This window comes from Argiope bruennichi, chromosome 8, assembly GCF_947563725.1.
Source record: "Argiope bruennichi chromosome 8, qqArgBrue1.1, whole genome shotgun sequence".
Lineage (NCBI taxonomy): Eukaryota > Metazoa > Arthropoda > Arachnida > Araneae > Araneidae > Argiope > Argiope bruennichi.
Genome location: NC_079158.1, coordinates 110,068,604 through 110,086,818, shown reverse-complemented (window position 1 = coordinate 110,086,818; position 18,215 = coordinate 110,068,604).

Sequence of the window (18,215 nt, the reverse complement as noted above, 5' to 3'; positions counted from 1 at the left end):
TTTTTATGCTGTACAGATAACATAAAGATGTAATATTTGTTTGTTCGAAATTCTTTTGGAGAGAAAAAATATTTCTTTAGAATATTAATACATCAAAGGTAAAAATGTTTCCAAATCGGAGCCACATACTTCGCAGAAATACCCTTCTGAAATTTCTTAACAAAAAGGGGAATGTTTCTCAGATGCATCAAAGAACAAGAATGAAAAATAATAAATTTCCAAAGAATGATTACGAACCATTCTTACCTAGGTAGAGTCATTTTGAGAGCTCACTATTCTGTGAATTTATATGAATTTTTGTTGTTTTTCATTTGTTGGACGGAAATGTAAGAGCGAAAATGTTTTATTTCCTGAGCAGATATTTGACATATTTCGTTTATGTAGTTTTCTTGGTAGAAAATTTTACTCAAACTGTAAGTTTGTATGATTTATCGGAAAAAACATTTCTATTCACTCAGCTTATGATTATATTGCTGATAATATCACTTTACACAACAATATTGAAAAGGCATCGGCCAATGTTACAATTTATGCATGCATTCAATGAGTTATTTAGATTGCTACCCGATATAGAATTCATAGAAAAGAAAAATCATTTTGTTGGTTACTTTATTTACAAACACATTTATTTATTTATTCTTATTTTTTAGAGCAGTATTGCAGAAAATTGGTCAGAATTTGCTCATTCTGGAGGATTTTGCGACGTACCATTAATACAAAATTATTTCAGCTTCAAAATGTTTCCATGATGTTCCATTACATCTTACATACTTGACAATTAATATTTCATATTGGCAAATGCTCTTTTACAAATATTCACAATCTATTACTTTTTTTTTGCAGATTTTTACGATTGTTTTATCAGCATTTGTTGTAAATCTGGAAATCTGTAATTTGGTCAAAGATTTGCCAAAGTTGCCAAGTGTGTGCTCTGAAACCACAATAATCGTGTCAAGAATTAATGATGCCTTTTCTTTTTCTGTTTTTCTTGTATTCTGTATTAACTTGATTGATTTATTTCGGTATTTTATTAGACCGCTGTTCAGGTCATTATGTCTGCAGATTATCTTTTGGGTTTGTTGCAGATCATTTCCGTATTTCTCCCTTTGATATTCATGCTTGTTTCCATCCGCGACGAAAGAAATGGCAGAAAAAAACAAAGATGTTATAAAATATTTAGTATATAGATATCCCTTACATAGAGAAGAGCTGAAAGCCGCGTATAAAAAAGATTTCGTTCCAAATAATTTCCTTAGAGTGTGGAATCACTATGTGCTACATCTATCCCTTTTCATATGCTGCATCGGCACATTATTAATGTACGGAATGTTATTAGGAAGTTCAAGTAAATAAAATAAAACTGGAAGAAAGACATATCTATGCATTCATATGCTCAGATATTCCATCTAATTTCAAAACTCATAACCAATAATACGATTTTCAGCAATTCTTACCGCGAATTACTCACTTTCTTAATGTTATTAAAAAGCAATGTTGACTTTATACTGTAGAATTTTAAAAAAATGAAATAAAAAATAATTACTTTTAAATTTTAAGATAATACGAAAGCCATTATTGCGGAATAATTGTTTTGGAAGATATGGTCATAAATTCCAACTGGTTTACATAAATTCCCTTTTATGGCCATAGCGATTACACCTCTGGTGAAAGATTGACTAATTTCAAGCTCGATTAAACATTCTGTTTGACCCGTATTTCTTGATTTCTTTTACATTATTATTATGTGAGAACATGATATTGTTTAGGCTAGAGGGTTTTGAAGCTCTAAATCGCGTAGGCAATGAATAAAGCACAAATGGAAATTTTCATCATCGTCTTTTAATCGCATACATTTTTTTACCTGCTTTTACAAGTATTGCATTATTATTATGTATGCTTCTTTGAAAGCAGATACGCTTTTAAAAGGTTGACCTGCTTTTACCAGTATTGCTTTAGTATTAGGTATGCTTCTTTGACAGTAGATGCGTTTCTAAAAGGTTATATATATATATATATATATATATATATATATATATATATATATATATATATATATATATATATATATATATATATATATATATATATATATATATATATATATATATATATATATATATATATATATTGTTACAAACCTGTAATTTAGCTTCCCAGCTCGAATACTGTCATCATAAGAAAGACCGTTTTACAGTCATCTGTATTGGATGCTGTCGGATGCCGAACCAGTGATCTCAGAGATTGCCGATAAACTTAGCGACCATTTGGCGACAAAATGGATAATGCTTGAAATTTCGAGAATTTTGTCGATCCGTCCATTAGGAACCGAGACACGCCTGATTGGTCTAGAAGATTATAGGTTAGCCTCCCGGGAACTTTAAAGGCCGGCACGCTCAAGCTGTGGGGTGTCGTCGTGAGTCTTTGTGAATTGTAGTTGGAGTCGCAGACAAGAAACGAGTCTTCGAGAAGATAGCGAAGTGCCAGCGTTGCGTGGAGCGAATGCTGAACTGCTGTGTGCCGAATCCTGTTGCCTACTGTGAAAGCAGCGTCGTATCTTTTGTGTAGTAGCCAGTTGTGAGAAGTAGAGAGTCGGTAGTTAAAGCTAGAAGTTCAGTCGTTTGGAGAGACCGTAGCGCGAAGCTCCGAGGATTCCCTCTCCTGCTGGATTCTGTCTGGCCGCTTCGTGTGCTGTGAACGATTACTACTTGTGGGCTACTGTTTACTGTAATATTAATGTATTCGTCTCGGCTGTAAATATTTGTCATCTTTGTGCTTTCCTGTCTTCGTGTAAATAAAGTCGTAGTTGTTTTCTATTGAGACCTGCTGATTGTGTTTTTCCACACCATACACCCACTATCAAAAGAACCCTGCGGTCGGAAATCCGTAACAATATATATATAGATATAGATAGATAGATAGAGAGAGAGAGAGAGAGAGAGAGAGGAATAGAGGAAACTGGTTAATAACTTAAAAATAATAATGTTCTCACATGGTAAGTTGAAATTTGTGATCGTAGATTTCATTTTAATTTTATTATTCATTTATTTTTATTTTCCCTTTTTTTATATAATTAATATCTAATGCTGAGTAAAGTGCCTAAAGAAATTGAAATAAAAACTAATTACTAGTGATATAATTCAATAAGTGTAAAAACTTCTTTTTCAGATCATACGAAAGTGAAACCAAAACTTTATTAAAAAAATGTTAGCGAATTTTGCTATTGTACTCAGCAACACTTTGATTTGAAAACTAATGAAGTTGCTTATTGAATTTACCGATAAACATTGTGGCAAAACGCAATAACAGTTGATACAATGGCGCAACAGAGCCAAACATAGCTCTTGCGCTAATAAGTCGCACCGAGCAACTAACGTAACGAGAATAAAACATATATTAAAGGGTTAAGTGCGAAAGATTTAATAAATAGTCTAAAGATATTTTAAAAACTTTTACTTATATATATATTTCTTTAATTTAAGATATTTTTTACAATTATTTTACAAAGGAAACACCATTTTATAAGATATACATGAATTTTCCTATTTAACTTCTTACTAAATAAAGCCTACAGCATGGTTCTTTTGATGCTTGCACTGCATAATATCATTCTTTGAGTAACTACAGCTTAAATAATTAAACTCTATCAGATAGGCTTCGCTATTGTGACATCGCATGCTTAGATTGTAAATGAATGTTGTTTTGAGACTGTTTATGTTACTAATGATTAATAGGTGTATTATATTTTAAGAAAAATGCCAACAATAAATATTTGAAAAGATTTCACGAAATCCTGGCAATGTTCAAATGATGTGTGATGTAACCTTAAATCATGGAAACTCGATGGCTTCTTTTTGCAAATGTTTTTTTCCATGCTATTAGATATGAAGTTAAAAATCTATTTCCTGAACCATCATTTTACTTTTTGAATCCATGCACTTCATTTTTTTTCATATTATATAAGTTGTTTAGATTTTTTTCTTTATTAAGCAAGTCTATTTTAATTGTTACTACCAATAATTAATTGAACTCATAGGAAGAAATTATGATGTTTACTTATCTGTTTCCTACTCAATACTTACTGTTGATAAAAAAAGTAATATATAATAAAAAATTAAGTCAATTCCTACTTAGGTCAACAATTTTTTTAAATTGCATAATGAATGAAGAATTATGTCAAGTAATATATAAATTTTTTTAATTGAATTCCTTCTTATTTTCTTTTATTATTCATATATATCTTGTATTATTTATGATCGGTTGTCGCGTCAGTAATTTCAGAGCTTGGCGACAAATTTGGCAACCATTTGGCGACAAAATAGTAATTACAAGACAAATTTAATTAATTAATTAATATTTGAAAAAAACTATATTAACATCAAGTGTCATCCACTACAAGTTTAAAAAAATGTATTTGAACTTGAGTGGATGAATAAAAAGTGTTTTATTAACGACTGAAAATTTGAACAAGATATATATATATATATATATATATATATATATATATATATATATATATATATATATATATATATATATATATATATATATATATATATATATATATATATATATATATATATATATAGGGAGAGTGTGAACTAATAGAAGGAATTGAAAAGAGATTTGTCAAGTTGATATGTGATGTATGATTTTTGAATAAAAAAAATTCGCCAGCCCGTTGTTTTATTTATTTTTTAAAAAAACTAATTTCTGTTTTTTTTTTCAAAATATCTACATTTAACGATTTAGAGGCTTTTTTTACGTCTTGAATGAATAGATTTTATTAAATTCTTATTGATATCATTTATAAAATTAAAAAGTAGAGCTTTGCATTTATAGTAGAGTAAATTTATTTGATAATAATCTCACTATAATAATCCCTATTTTTTCGTACAATCAGTTACAGTATAAGATGGTCTGAAGACGGGTAATATGCGCTTTAACTTCCTACCTATTGAATGTAAATAAGCGTCGTAAATTTCAAAAGTGTTAAAATCCCAAATTCATTGATATTAAAAAAAACAGACTTGCTATTAATTTTCAAAAAATTATAGCTTTTAAATCTGTTCATAATTTACTTAGAGAAAACTGTCGATTAAAAAAAGTTACCCTTTTTCCAACAGCATCATTATGACAAATTGTAAACCAGTGGCTTTGAAAGTGATTGAATTATGTTTAATTAAATATTGTGGCAAGGATATATGAAATTGGAAATAGAGGTAAATCAAGAACTGGAAAACAATTGTGATACGAGACAAAGTCATGCAAATTCTTCCTAAACTTGCAATAATTGCACGAATTTTCTAGATTTTTTTTTTTAATTAAGAAGAACTATTTTTTTCATAAAATGTATTTTAGCTGAATTCTTAAAGACGAATTCGAAGATGATTTTTCTTTTCCTGGTTGCGGAACTTAAATAAAGAATTTTACAGAAAAAGAAAACTTCCAAAAATTCAATGTCTAGATTTTGAGGAATCTCCAAATTTCAATTTCTTCCGAGACAACGGCATATTTTTGGAATTAGATCTGTTTGCCTATGAGCATACGAATTCAAAAACACTTTAGGCTTAACGAATGACATTAGAAGTATGGTCTTTACACTAAATTTGTATATTTTTTATGAAATTATAAAAAAAAGCATTCAGAAATAGCTCTTCTATCTGTCAGAGACCAAGAGATGCGATAACTACATAACATTTAGAGCTAAATGGATAAAATTTATTTCACAGTTTCAGTATCTAGAATACATATTTGTGTCAAATTTTGTATCATATCTATCATAGGATTGACTTCTATCAATATGTAGTTTTACAAGCATATAAAGCATATATTACAAGATGCTGTGACTTTGATAGCTCAAATTTTATATGTGACTAGCCGCCTTTGGCGACCATCCGGTTCGCCAATCTTAATGTTCGTTAAAATTTTAATAATTAAATATTTTATGCAATTCCTACTTTAATAGCTTCTTCACCAAAATATTTTAAAACTTCAGATTTTGATAGTCATATAATTCTCTCATAATATTATAAACGCCTTCAGTCATAACGTAATATGTATCTCTCTAATTTTCTGTTAGTTCCCGTAGAATTTATACTATAAATTAAAGTGGAAAGGATTAATCTGCAATTAATATAATAATATTTTTTACTGAAACAAAGTATTTTTTTGTAATATGATTACTGAAAACATTCACTGAGCGTTTAAACTTTATGGGCACTAATGAATATCTTTCCTAATTTATGTAATATTTCAAGAATTTGTCAACAAAATATTCTCAGATTCATTATGACCAGAACGATTAATTAACAATGTTTAATTTTAAATGCATCAAACACTAAGAAAATAAAACGAATCGTTTAAAATAATCGGTTGAAAACAGGTTTAAAAAAACGATGTACGTAAAACTATAAGCGTATGCAAAAAATATATAACATAAATACAATTTAATTACAAAAACATGCAACTAACCTAAAAATAATTTAAATCATCCGTTGATAATGGTTGTCATGTCAATAATCAGAACACAATGCGCATGAGTGAATTTTCAACGCAGTTACGGTAACGCAAATGCGTGAGTTTTTCTACGCCAGTTGGGGTAACGCTATGCAGATTAGAAATTTTTAATTTCCTTTATTCTGTTTTATTTTAATTCAAAAGTACTTAAGAATGAATCTGAAAGATCGATTAATTAACAATGTTTCATTTTAAATGCATCAAACATTAAGAAAATAAATAGAATCGTTTCAAATAATCAGCCGAAAAATCTTAAGCCTAGCCTCATGACTGTTGGGGGAAAAAACTGAAGCCGTACTCATTTGGCGGTGGGGAAAATGAAAAGATTTTTTTGGCGGGAAAGTTAGTTTTTAATTAATAATTACAATTCTAATTAAAAATTCAAAAAAGGGCTATCCTATCTTTTAAGTTAGATCAAACTGCACACGGTGTGCAAATTTTATTAAAATTGATTAAGTAGTTTAGGAGTCCATCGCGGACAAACAACGTGACACGTAATTTATATATATTAAGATATTATTATTGGGATTGTACTTTCTTGAGAATTCTGGTTGCAATTAGCAAAAAAAGACATCTAAAATGCATCTTTGATTTTTTAAATTATATTATGAAGCTCAAAACACTCATTTGAGGAACTGAGAAAACGAAAACTTGATCACTCCCAGTATTCGTGCCCAAGGATGACGTCTTTATTAAGGAAAGTGTATGATCGATTTTCGGGAAGATTACTCAAGTATATTTTCTTTTAAATACGATTAAGTCGATTTATGTTAAAGTGATAAACTTAAACTGGCGAGTTACCATTCATATTTCACATCCACCAATTAATGTTTAAAAAAAATAGCAACGATAGTAAAAAAATGCTCGTTTATTGATAGATTTATTTATTATTTGTTTTATATTCTCTTGGGAATTTGGTTTTATATATGCACATGAGAATTTTATTTACGCTTTGCGGATATTTTTAGCTTCTCAGACTTTGTTTAGTTTTCTAAATATCAATTTCCATTTATGGTAGAATTATTCACTTCATATATTTCATTAGAGTGTGTCAAATTAGAATTGACAGAATTTGTTTTAATTTACAATATATTTAATTCTTTTCTTTACATTTTTAACATACTAAATATTAATTAATAGTTATTAATAGCAGTGTGTTTGTCAACATTATTAAGTTAGATCTAAAAGATCGCATTTCAAACACCGATGCAGTTTTAAGAAATTCTCTTCGAAGTTTTACACACACACATTTAATAATTCGAATTCAGAATGAGTACACGAACATTTATAAGCAATTGACATCATTTATTGTAATACTGTTTAATTATCCTATATCATTTAAAAAGTTTTTAAAATCGAAATGCAACTGTTATCGTAACATCTCTTTCGAAAATCGTAGCATTGCATCAGTAATACCCGCATTTCTTAATATTTATTCGCCCTATGGCTGCTTGGCGCTTACACAACCAAATTGATGACAATGGCATTAATTTCACCTTAATTTACTATATATTTAATTATTTCCTTCATGGCATTGTAAATGAAGTTAAACATTAGAATGTATGAAGATATTACTTAATTTAACGTACAAACGATCCATTTAGAAACTTTTAGTTACGTCGAATTTTAAAAATGCAAATTTTTTTAAATTGCGCAATTTACTTATAATTTATCCTGATTACAGCTAGGATGATGGCAATCGTACCGAAAAATTATTTTTCTCGAATATACATAATGGAATTGGAACTCACTATTTTATAAAAAAAATTTATAAATAAAATTTTACTGAAATACCAACTACTGTTCTGGAGCCGAATAAAGAAAAAAAGGATAGTGATTAGGGTTTAACAAATACCCGAGTTTGCTGTATCAGATATAAGTTAATACTGATACTCGATTGCGCCTGATATAACCGGTAGTCAATTCTTTTCACGCCGAAACGAAATAATCTTATAAAAAAATATGTAATACTGAATACATGAGGAAATTTTGAATATTTTCTCTTTAATGGTGGTATCAAATAAATATTATTTTCATCAAAGAATTCATATTTGTAAATTAGCCCCTGTTTAAACAAGTAATAAGTAGTTAATATTTTAATTATAACACGAAGTTTTCCAAATTTTGTCGCCAGTTGCCAGCACAGTCAGAAATGTTCAAAAGTTATCTATTAATGACCAGCTGGAAGTCGTTGTTTTGACACTGGGGATAAATTAATGAGAAGAGTAATGGAAAAGTTTCGTCTATACATTCGTAAAGGAAAGGTGGTGGTACACATTATCGTCTGATACACGCATCCTCATATGGGATAAAGAAGAGCAATGGCTGAATAGAAGATTAATTGTTGAGAAAAAAACTTTAGGGATTTTCTCTTATATAAAAGTATTGGATCTTAAGTTGATAGTTTTCTTTTGTGGGTTAGGTTTATTGCTGTTTTGAGGAATATAAATGGATATAAAAAGAATCAGTCATATGGAACTTCATTTACTTTAAAGAGAAAGAATATTCATTTAAATAATATCTTATAAAGCTATTCATTCCTTCAACTTAAAAAAAAATTGCTAAGAAAGCACTCAATTATCTCTTTATGTTGCCAATATCTCTCATCACATAATTCGTAGAAATCTTATCCAAATCTCTCAAATCACTGAGATGAGACAAATTAAAGTAAATTTATTCTAGACTCGAAATCAACAGTCTCAAACAAATTATAGATATAAACTTTATCTAAAAAAATAGTTTAATAGCGGTGAGTTTACACTATTTCAATAACTAAACACATTCATACTACTAAATTAAAATGTCTTGGGATGCTTAGTATGCACATAAATCCACATTAGCGTAAATCTCACTAATGAACTCAAAAATACAATGGAATAGAACATCAAGTGAAAAATTCTATTATATGTTTTGGATGCTGCTGCAAATATTTCAAAACCATTTAAGAAATACCGTGATGTAGATGTTTCGTTTGCTGTAGAAGAAATTACATATAGTTTTCTGCATTAGTTGAGTTTATTGCACAACATTTAATATCAGGGGAAATGCAAGTAATGAATAATCTAATTAGCTGGAAAAGAAAAGCTTTGAATATTACTGCTCTGAACCGAACGTGTAATCTTAAAATGGCTCTCTGCATGAAAGGAAAGTTATATCCTCTATTTTCCTAAAGTAGCAAGCAAAATTCCGTAAGTCAACAAAGCACCGATACTGGATATTACGAGATGGCGATTCAATACATAAATCTTCCACAAAGTCAAATTGCTTTCTTTTGTTCTAATATTCAGTTTCTCCAAGTGATTCGCGCAATGCTTATTCAGCGATTCCTGAAAGGCATTTTTGGCTTTGTTTACTGATTCATTCGTCAGAGAAGCTGATACAATGAGGAATAGTAGCGATAATAAGTGGAAAAATGAAGTTATAATATAGATTATTTTTAGTCTTTGAGATAGTGAGGGGTAGAATATCAACCTGTATCCAGCGGAAAATAAGCTAATCATTGCCAGGACAGTAGAGAGAAAAGCAGGAAGTGAAAATTCCTCATCGAAGGTGCTCAAGTTTCTCAATATCGTTTGGTAAATTGCAAGATATTTTTCGATATCTTTCAGAGAACAAGGATTTTGAAGTTGTTTATACAGATGGCGTAAAGTGATTCTGTTATATCTGCAAACCAAACTGTAGTAAATAACAAAGACTGACTGAGAGTTTCCAGCAAAGAAGTAAAAGAATATTGCAATTATTTCTAATATAAGAATAAACAGCGACGGAAGTTTCTCAAAACCTCTGATGGAAGATATTATTTGCAAATAATACGCCTGAGTTCTTAGTAAATCAATAGTCCACATTATTTTATATGCTACAGAAAAGGTGAAAATAAAGTGAATAGGAAAGTTGCTTTTTTTGAGTAACTACCAGGTAAAAATTTCGATATATTTCTTAAATTTAGTAGAATCGGTAATACATGTCTTCGTTTAACATACATTGAGATGTAAAAGAGAATTTTGACTAACTGCATAATAAATAATGCTAACTCACTTCTTTTATCTGGCGAGACTATTGCGCAAGTTATGAAAATTAGTATATTGACAAAGAAAATTGCCGAAATGAAGAATTTGAAACATCTTTCAACGAGTATTCTCTTATAAAATTGCCGAAAATTGCCGAAATGAAGAATTTGAAACATCTTTCAACGAGTATTCTCTTATAAAATTGCCGAAAATTGCCGAAATGAAGAATTTGAAACATCTTTCAACGAGTATTCTCTTATAAAATTGCCGAAAATTGCCGAAATGAAGAATTTGAAACATCTTTCAACGAGTATTCTCTTATAAAATTGCCGAAAATTGCCGAAATGAAGAATTTGAAACATCTTTCAACGAGTATTCTCTTATAAAAAGTTCGATTATCTTCGTAAATTGTTGTCAAAGGATTAGAATTCGTAAATTTCGAATAATACCGAATATCAATGCCAACTGAATAAAATAAAATGAGCAGAAGTCGAAAATCATCCATTTTAATGAAGAAACAATTTTCTTGCAAGTACTTATAACGAATTCTTACACTCCAAGAAGAATTTTATGTTTAGTTGGTTAAATGAACAATCGATTAAATGAAATCCTTCGTCTTGCTGTATGAATTCAACAATGATGTCTCCCGATATCTCCAGCAATTGATTTATCTGCAGAAAGATATAAATTTTAAACATTCAATATTTTTGCTATATTTGTCTTAACCGAAATACATGTTATATGTCAACTATTCTTCTATAATATAGTTAATTTTTTTTACATTAATACCTAAATAAGAAAAAATGTATTCTAAATAGTTACAAATTTGTATAATGGATGTGATTAGTTTTGAATAGATTCTTACCACTTAGCTAATTAAAGAGTTTTGGTCGGCATGCATAATTATATTTGATTATATTTATGATTATATTTGTGTCAATTTAGAATTTTTCGCTATTGCATTTCACCATTGATCTTCAAAAACAGTTAGTAATTTATCATAAGCAGAAATCACATTCAAAATTTGCAGAATTCGTCTTTGTAAAATGATAATTTTAGTTTTATTTATATACTAATAGTAATGTTCAGATTTGTAATAACAAAGTTTTTCAAAATAACGTAATTATATAACTCTATATGCACAATTTTTTAATCATTTTGTGTTTCTGAAACGACATAATCTGAACCAATCTTTTATTTATTTTTCTTCTGCCAGGTTTAAATATCGTCTGCTTTGAAAAATAAATTAGAATATTAAATAATTTTTTTTAAAAAAAAAGAATATTTAATATTCTAGCTTGTTCTTTTCAATACTTATAATGACAATATTTTTTCAAATATAATTTTGATTTTTTTTTTCGAAGTTGATATTTTAATGGTTTGACATTATTAACGTGTGTGATTCCACAGCTTCAACAAGATAAGTTCTCTGTTGCTCTTACAGATACTCTTATTTTAATACTAATATTATTAAATACTCTTATTTATATTTTTTTAAATGTTTAAAAGAATAAACGAGAGTTTATTCGAGCATTAATTAATAGTCATTGCTTAATGTTCTTTAACTCTTATGGTGGCAATACTTTTACTGATATAATTTTCGATGTTTTCTATGTTCTGATATGAGTTTTTTTTTCGATGTTGACATTTTAAGTTTGACATTATTAACGTGTGTGATTTCTCAGCTTCAGAAAGATGAGTTTCCATTGTTCTTACCGATAAATGATGTTATTTATATTTTTAAATAAGTAAAAAAATGAATGAAAGTTTATTCGGTCTTTATTTAACATTTTAAAGGAAAAGGAATTTTGGCTGCGTTTCGTCTTTATGGTGTTAAGTGCAATAGAAGAAACAATAGAAGATACAAATATACTGGATTATAAGTCTTTGTCACGTATGATTAATTAAGATAAGTGCTTTTTCCAATATTTTCTTCCAATATTCTTTCCAATATTTTTTTCCAATATTGATCTTCAGGCGATATATCAAATTTCATTTATGTAGCTCAAAGCGTGTTTCTGAGTCATCTGTTTTTGGTGACGGACAGATATCCTTCCAAAAATATGTGTTTCGGATTCAGAGAGAGCTGAGAAACATGAAATTTCATGAAAATCTTGAGTTAGCATTTTAACATGATTACAACATTATGTTATATTTTGTATAGGAAAAAAAAGTTTAAAATGTCAAATATCTACTTTTCAAAACAAAAGAAAATATTAAAACCTCTAAGCTAGCAAAGGAGCCATATATGAAACAGTAATTAAATTATAGAGTACATAATCTACAAAAACGTTAAGATACACCCCACATAATTAATTTTTAAATTTTAGAGCTTTGTAATTCTCTTCAAATAATTACTCATTTCTTTCTGGTGAACACCATTTTATTTTCGGACACATTTTTTGTGCCACTTCATGTAGACTGTTACAGATTAGGACACCTCTCACAGTTGGATGCCTCGTCTCACTCACAGAATCGTTCTTACACACTCTCCGTTCTCATACAAAAAAGGCATTAACAGAACTTTGTACTCGACAGATACGCCATCTATCGGCGTGAAGCTGTAACAAGATTCAAATTACTTTTCATTATTTATAAAGTAATTTTGAATAGAATTAAACTGCTTTCAGCTTTGCTTGTCAGATTAAATGATATTAGGAATAATAAAAAGAAAGAATTTATATAACTTAAAAATATATATATAAGTTTTTATAAGAAATTAATACCAAGCAAACTTTTATCCTTATTGGACTACAGTCTTCATAGAACTGAAGTAAAGTTAATTTTTCACCCAAGCTAGATATAGTTTTGAAGGCTATTATTTAATTTAACTTGCTTCACGCTTGAAGTTTAAAATTTTGCATTCTTGTATTTATGAAAGAGAAATAATTTAGTATTTCAGGTATTTAATAATCGATAAATTAGTAATTAAATTAAGTTTGGGTTTTATAGAATATCGCTATAAATTTGAAAAAAAAATCAATTCTACTTATAATGAAATGTTATTTAAATAATAAAAATAGGATAATATATATATATTTAAAAATCTACGTTTTAATAAACGAAAAATTGTGTTTTTAAACTGTTTTTATTTTAGTTTCAGAAAATTGTTACACCTTGTTGATGCTCTTTTGTATATTACATCTCTGAAGGAATTATTTGTTATAAAAGGGTCTTTCATGAATCCTTTTCGATCATCCTTATTAGTAGGTCCCAATAAGTCTAATTCATATCGCAAAAACCTTTGAGAGAAGCATTTGCCCTGAGTCATGAGAAACATTTTGCCCATCACTGTCTTCTATAGCAATAACAAGTAAATACTTTTAGTTATGAATTTTGAGTTTCAACAGTTACAGCAGTGAAGTTACAACAGTTACAAAAGGCAATAGTACAATAATACAACATATACATATGTTACAAATAGCAATAATTCTCCAAAAAAACCATTCAATAAGTAGATTCAATAATTTTGACAAAGGACCAAAAACAACTACACTGTTAAAACAAATACAACGACACAAAACTGAAACTAAATACTAAACAGTACAAAAAATAATTTAAAACAACGAACATTAGGTAAAATAAAGACGTGCCTAAAGCTCAAAATTCTAAAAAATTTTTAGTTATATATACATAATGATTACTACCAAAGGCATCCAGTGTGTGTTTGTGTGCAATATCTCAAAATCTAAATTAAAACCTAGTTAATTTTCTAATTTTTATCTTACTTTTACGCAAATTTACTTAATTCTAAAATGTTCTTTCTATTTCATGATCCAATTCCATCTTTTTTATTTAATTAATGCAGCACAGCTCTGAAATCGGCAAGTTCCCACATTCCGAGTGAAGGGTTAAAAATCTTTCCGATATAAACAAATTCTTTTAAAAGATACCTATTTCTGCTTACCTAAATCGACACGTGTTAAGAAACCCCTATCAGAATCTCGCAGTATATAGTCATGGGGATAAACACTTCGTGCACTCTTTTTGCTTTTCTATCGCTTGTGATGGATGTCAGCTGGTCCGCGTTTCTTGTTCATAAATTATGCCTCCCTGGATGGAATAAAACGAAGCTCAAAAATTAAAAGTTTCGTCAGCCACGAAAACTGCTTCAAAAATATATGTTTTACATTATTTTTGAAGCATTTTCGCATTTTACCTAAGCGCGGATGGACTGACGTCCGTTCATAAGCGATTCAAAAGCGAAAAGAGCACATGAAATATTTAGGTAAGGGAATTATAGGTATATTTTAAAAAAATGGTTTAGATCGACATATATTTATTTATCCCTTCATTCGGAAATGTTAACTTGCTGATTTCAGTAATTTTATAGAGCTACGCAGCCTTAATTAAATAAAAAAGGCATGCTTTTATCTATTGTAATAACTTCATAAAAGATAATTACTTAAGAACATTTTTTAAAGATTATACTTGTATCATGTTTTATAAGTAGGATAAATAATCTTCTTACTTTTTGAATTATTTGAATTTTCTGGAAGTGGAGTTAAGTGGACGATGGACTCTAATAGGCACTTTTGCGAATTATTCACTTAGGTTTATTGAATTTTCAGGCATATGTATTAAAATATAAATAAGTGAAATATCTATAAAAACTCATTAACACGAATTATATTATTTCTAAAAAATTAAAAAATATATCCTTTTTAAAATTTTAAAATATTTCAGGCGATTTAATTTTTAATTTTTTTCTTATGTTTTTTTCCTTGTCTATACTTATAATAAAGCTCAATGCGTGTGTGTGTGTGTGTGACGCTCTATAGGGCCAGACCGTTTAACCTACAGCTACCAAATTTGTTACATATATACCTAGGGATTGCAATACCGGTATACCGGGATACCGAATACCGGTATTTTGAGTCATTTGTACAATTTCGTAATACCGGTATTCACAAGTTTAAATACAGGTTTTTCGGTATTTACTAGAAATTTTTTAAATGGTCTCCACTATATGTTCAGGTATCGAGAACATAGCAAAATAGTATACGTTTTCGTTTATATGTCTCCCTAACGGGCGAAATTCATTAGCCAATTAATGGCTTAAATCTAAATTAGCGAAACATGGATTATCTCTCAAAGAAAATATTATAACCATAACGACTGATGGGGCAACAATTATGAAAAAAGTTGGAAAGTTGTGCTATGCACATGGAATTCAATTAGGAATAATAGATGTATTATACCAAAAAAATAAAGAACCTAAGAAACCAAATACTGTGGATATAGAAATTTTGGATTCCAACTTTGAAGAGAGTAAGAGTGAGAGTGATATTGACAATGAAGATAATGAGAATGTAATTCTTGAAGAAGATATTGCTAATGAGGATGAAATATTAATCTATCAAGAATTGCTTCCTATAATTTATAAAGTTCGAAAAATTGTTAAGATATTTAAACGTTCCCTCATAAAAAGGATATATTACTAAAATATATACTAACTGAAAATAAAACAGAATATATGTTAATATTAGATTCTAAAACACGTTGGGAACAGTTTACTTCTAATGATGGAACGATTTTTGAAACTGAGAAATCCAATCCAAAAAGCAATAATCGACTTAAATAAAAAAAATTCAACGAACCAAAATACAATACAGAAATCAGCTATATCCAAAACCATCCGACGAGAAATTGATTTATTTGAAGATGAGGGATTTAGAGGTAAATACTTGGAAAAAGTATATCGCGCATTGCTAACAGTACCACCAACTACCGTAGATGCCGAAAGAGCGTTTTCGACAGGCTGGTCATTTTTACACAAAATTGCTTTTCAGGCTTAATGACAGTACAATTGATGATTATGTTTTTTAAGATCACATTTCAAAAATTTGTAATAGTATCACAGACTGAATAGTGATATTTACATTTTTTTTGTGATTTAAATAAATAAGATTTTTCTTTACTTTTTTGTGATTATATACTGCTATAATTTATAAGTTACAAATTATTTTTTGTGATATTTACACTCCCTAACAAAACTGGCAAATAAAACAAAGAAACACCTGTGTTTTCTTTCTTTTTCCAAAATTTCTAATACCGGTATTAAAACCGGTATCCCGGTATTAAGATTTAAAAAATACCGAATACCGGTATTGAAATTTTGGTCCGGTATTGCAATCCCTATATATACCTTAGAGGTCGGGAATGTACACCTCAGAACGATTTTTTAATGTTTAATTATAATATTAATTAAGTAAAAATTAAGCGAAATTCGGCGTTTTTAAGCGATAGCTTCCGACAATATTATTGCATAAACAAAATTTTTGCATGAAGTTACAGATAAAAAAAATTAGCTTTTCAATGATACCAATGATTCAACATATAATTTAAATTTCTATTTGTATAGAATTTTTTAAAAAAATACTTTAACCATATTACTCAACAATTATTTTGAGCAAAATAAAACTTAATCTGCATCGAGCATAGGAAAAAAAAAATTAGCTTATATCAATGTGTTGCCATCACATTGATAAAAACTCAAGCTTAAAAGAAATAAGTTAACTGTTAATGGAAATTAAACTAGAAAATACCAATTTTCAGCAAGTGTCTACATAAAATGAAATATATTTTCTAAAAAGTAAATGCAAGAAAAAATTTTCTGACTTTTTCACAGTATCTGTATTATTAATTCAATAAATGAGTTTTATTCAAGGCAAACATGGGTTTAATATACACAGGATATCCACTCTAATCAGGGCTCAGTAGTTACTTGATAAACCTGTAATAAAAAAACATATTTCTGAAAACAAAACGCTCTAAATGAAGTAAATAATTATATTTTTTATGTAATTTGAGTCAATAAATGCTCTGATGAATTAGGACTTTTAAATTTTTACATAGATCCTCTGCCCGGTGAATCGTATTTAACAAAATATTCTGGAGACGTTAATATTTTAAATAAAAAGAGTTGCACTTCTATCAATCAAATCAATCTCTAAAAATAACTGACTTATGAAAATCTGAATATCACTATTTTATAAAAACTGGCGATTTTAGATCATTTCATCGACCGTCTTAAAGATCATTATGCCAATCATACCCCAGTATTTCTCAAGAGTGATTGGCTAAAGATTGTGAAAATGTTGATTATTCTAAAATTGTAATATTTAATCTTCATAAATCGACCAGATTTGATCGCAGAAAATAGAAATGATTATTTAATTTTTTTAAAGTTAGAGTGCCAAGAATATTTCGCAGAATAGGATTCCTTAGGATCAAAGGACTGTCTAAAAATAAAACTTCCAGAATTTTTTGAAGTTTATTTATCGACCGAAACAAATTTAAATATTATTATTGACTCCATTTATATCCTTTTGAAAATAAAACTAAAAACTTAATTTTACGATGAATCAGGTAAATTTTTGTTGATTAATCCTTTGAGATATTATATAAACTATAAAAATTATTCTGTAGAGCACATAAGACTTCAGAGTCGATAATTGATTTCAACTATCATATTTAAGAAACATGCTTGGTTTTAGTAAAAAAAGGCTTTTATATTACTTTCAGTTTAACATTTCCATTTTATGCAAATGTATCTCTGCAAAAAGTACAGAGATACGTTGTAAAATTAACAGAAACGTTTAAGGCCTGCATAATAGAATGACTGAATTATATGGCTATCAAAATTTAAAAGTAGTTATTAAAAGAGAAAATGGTATAAAATATTTAATT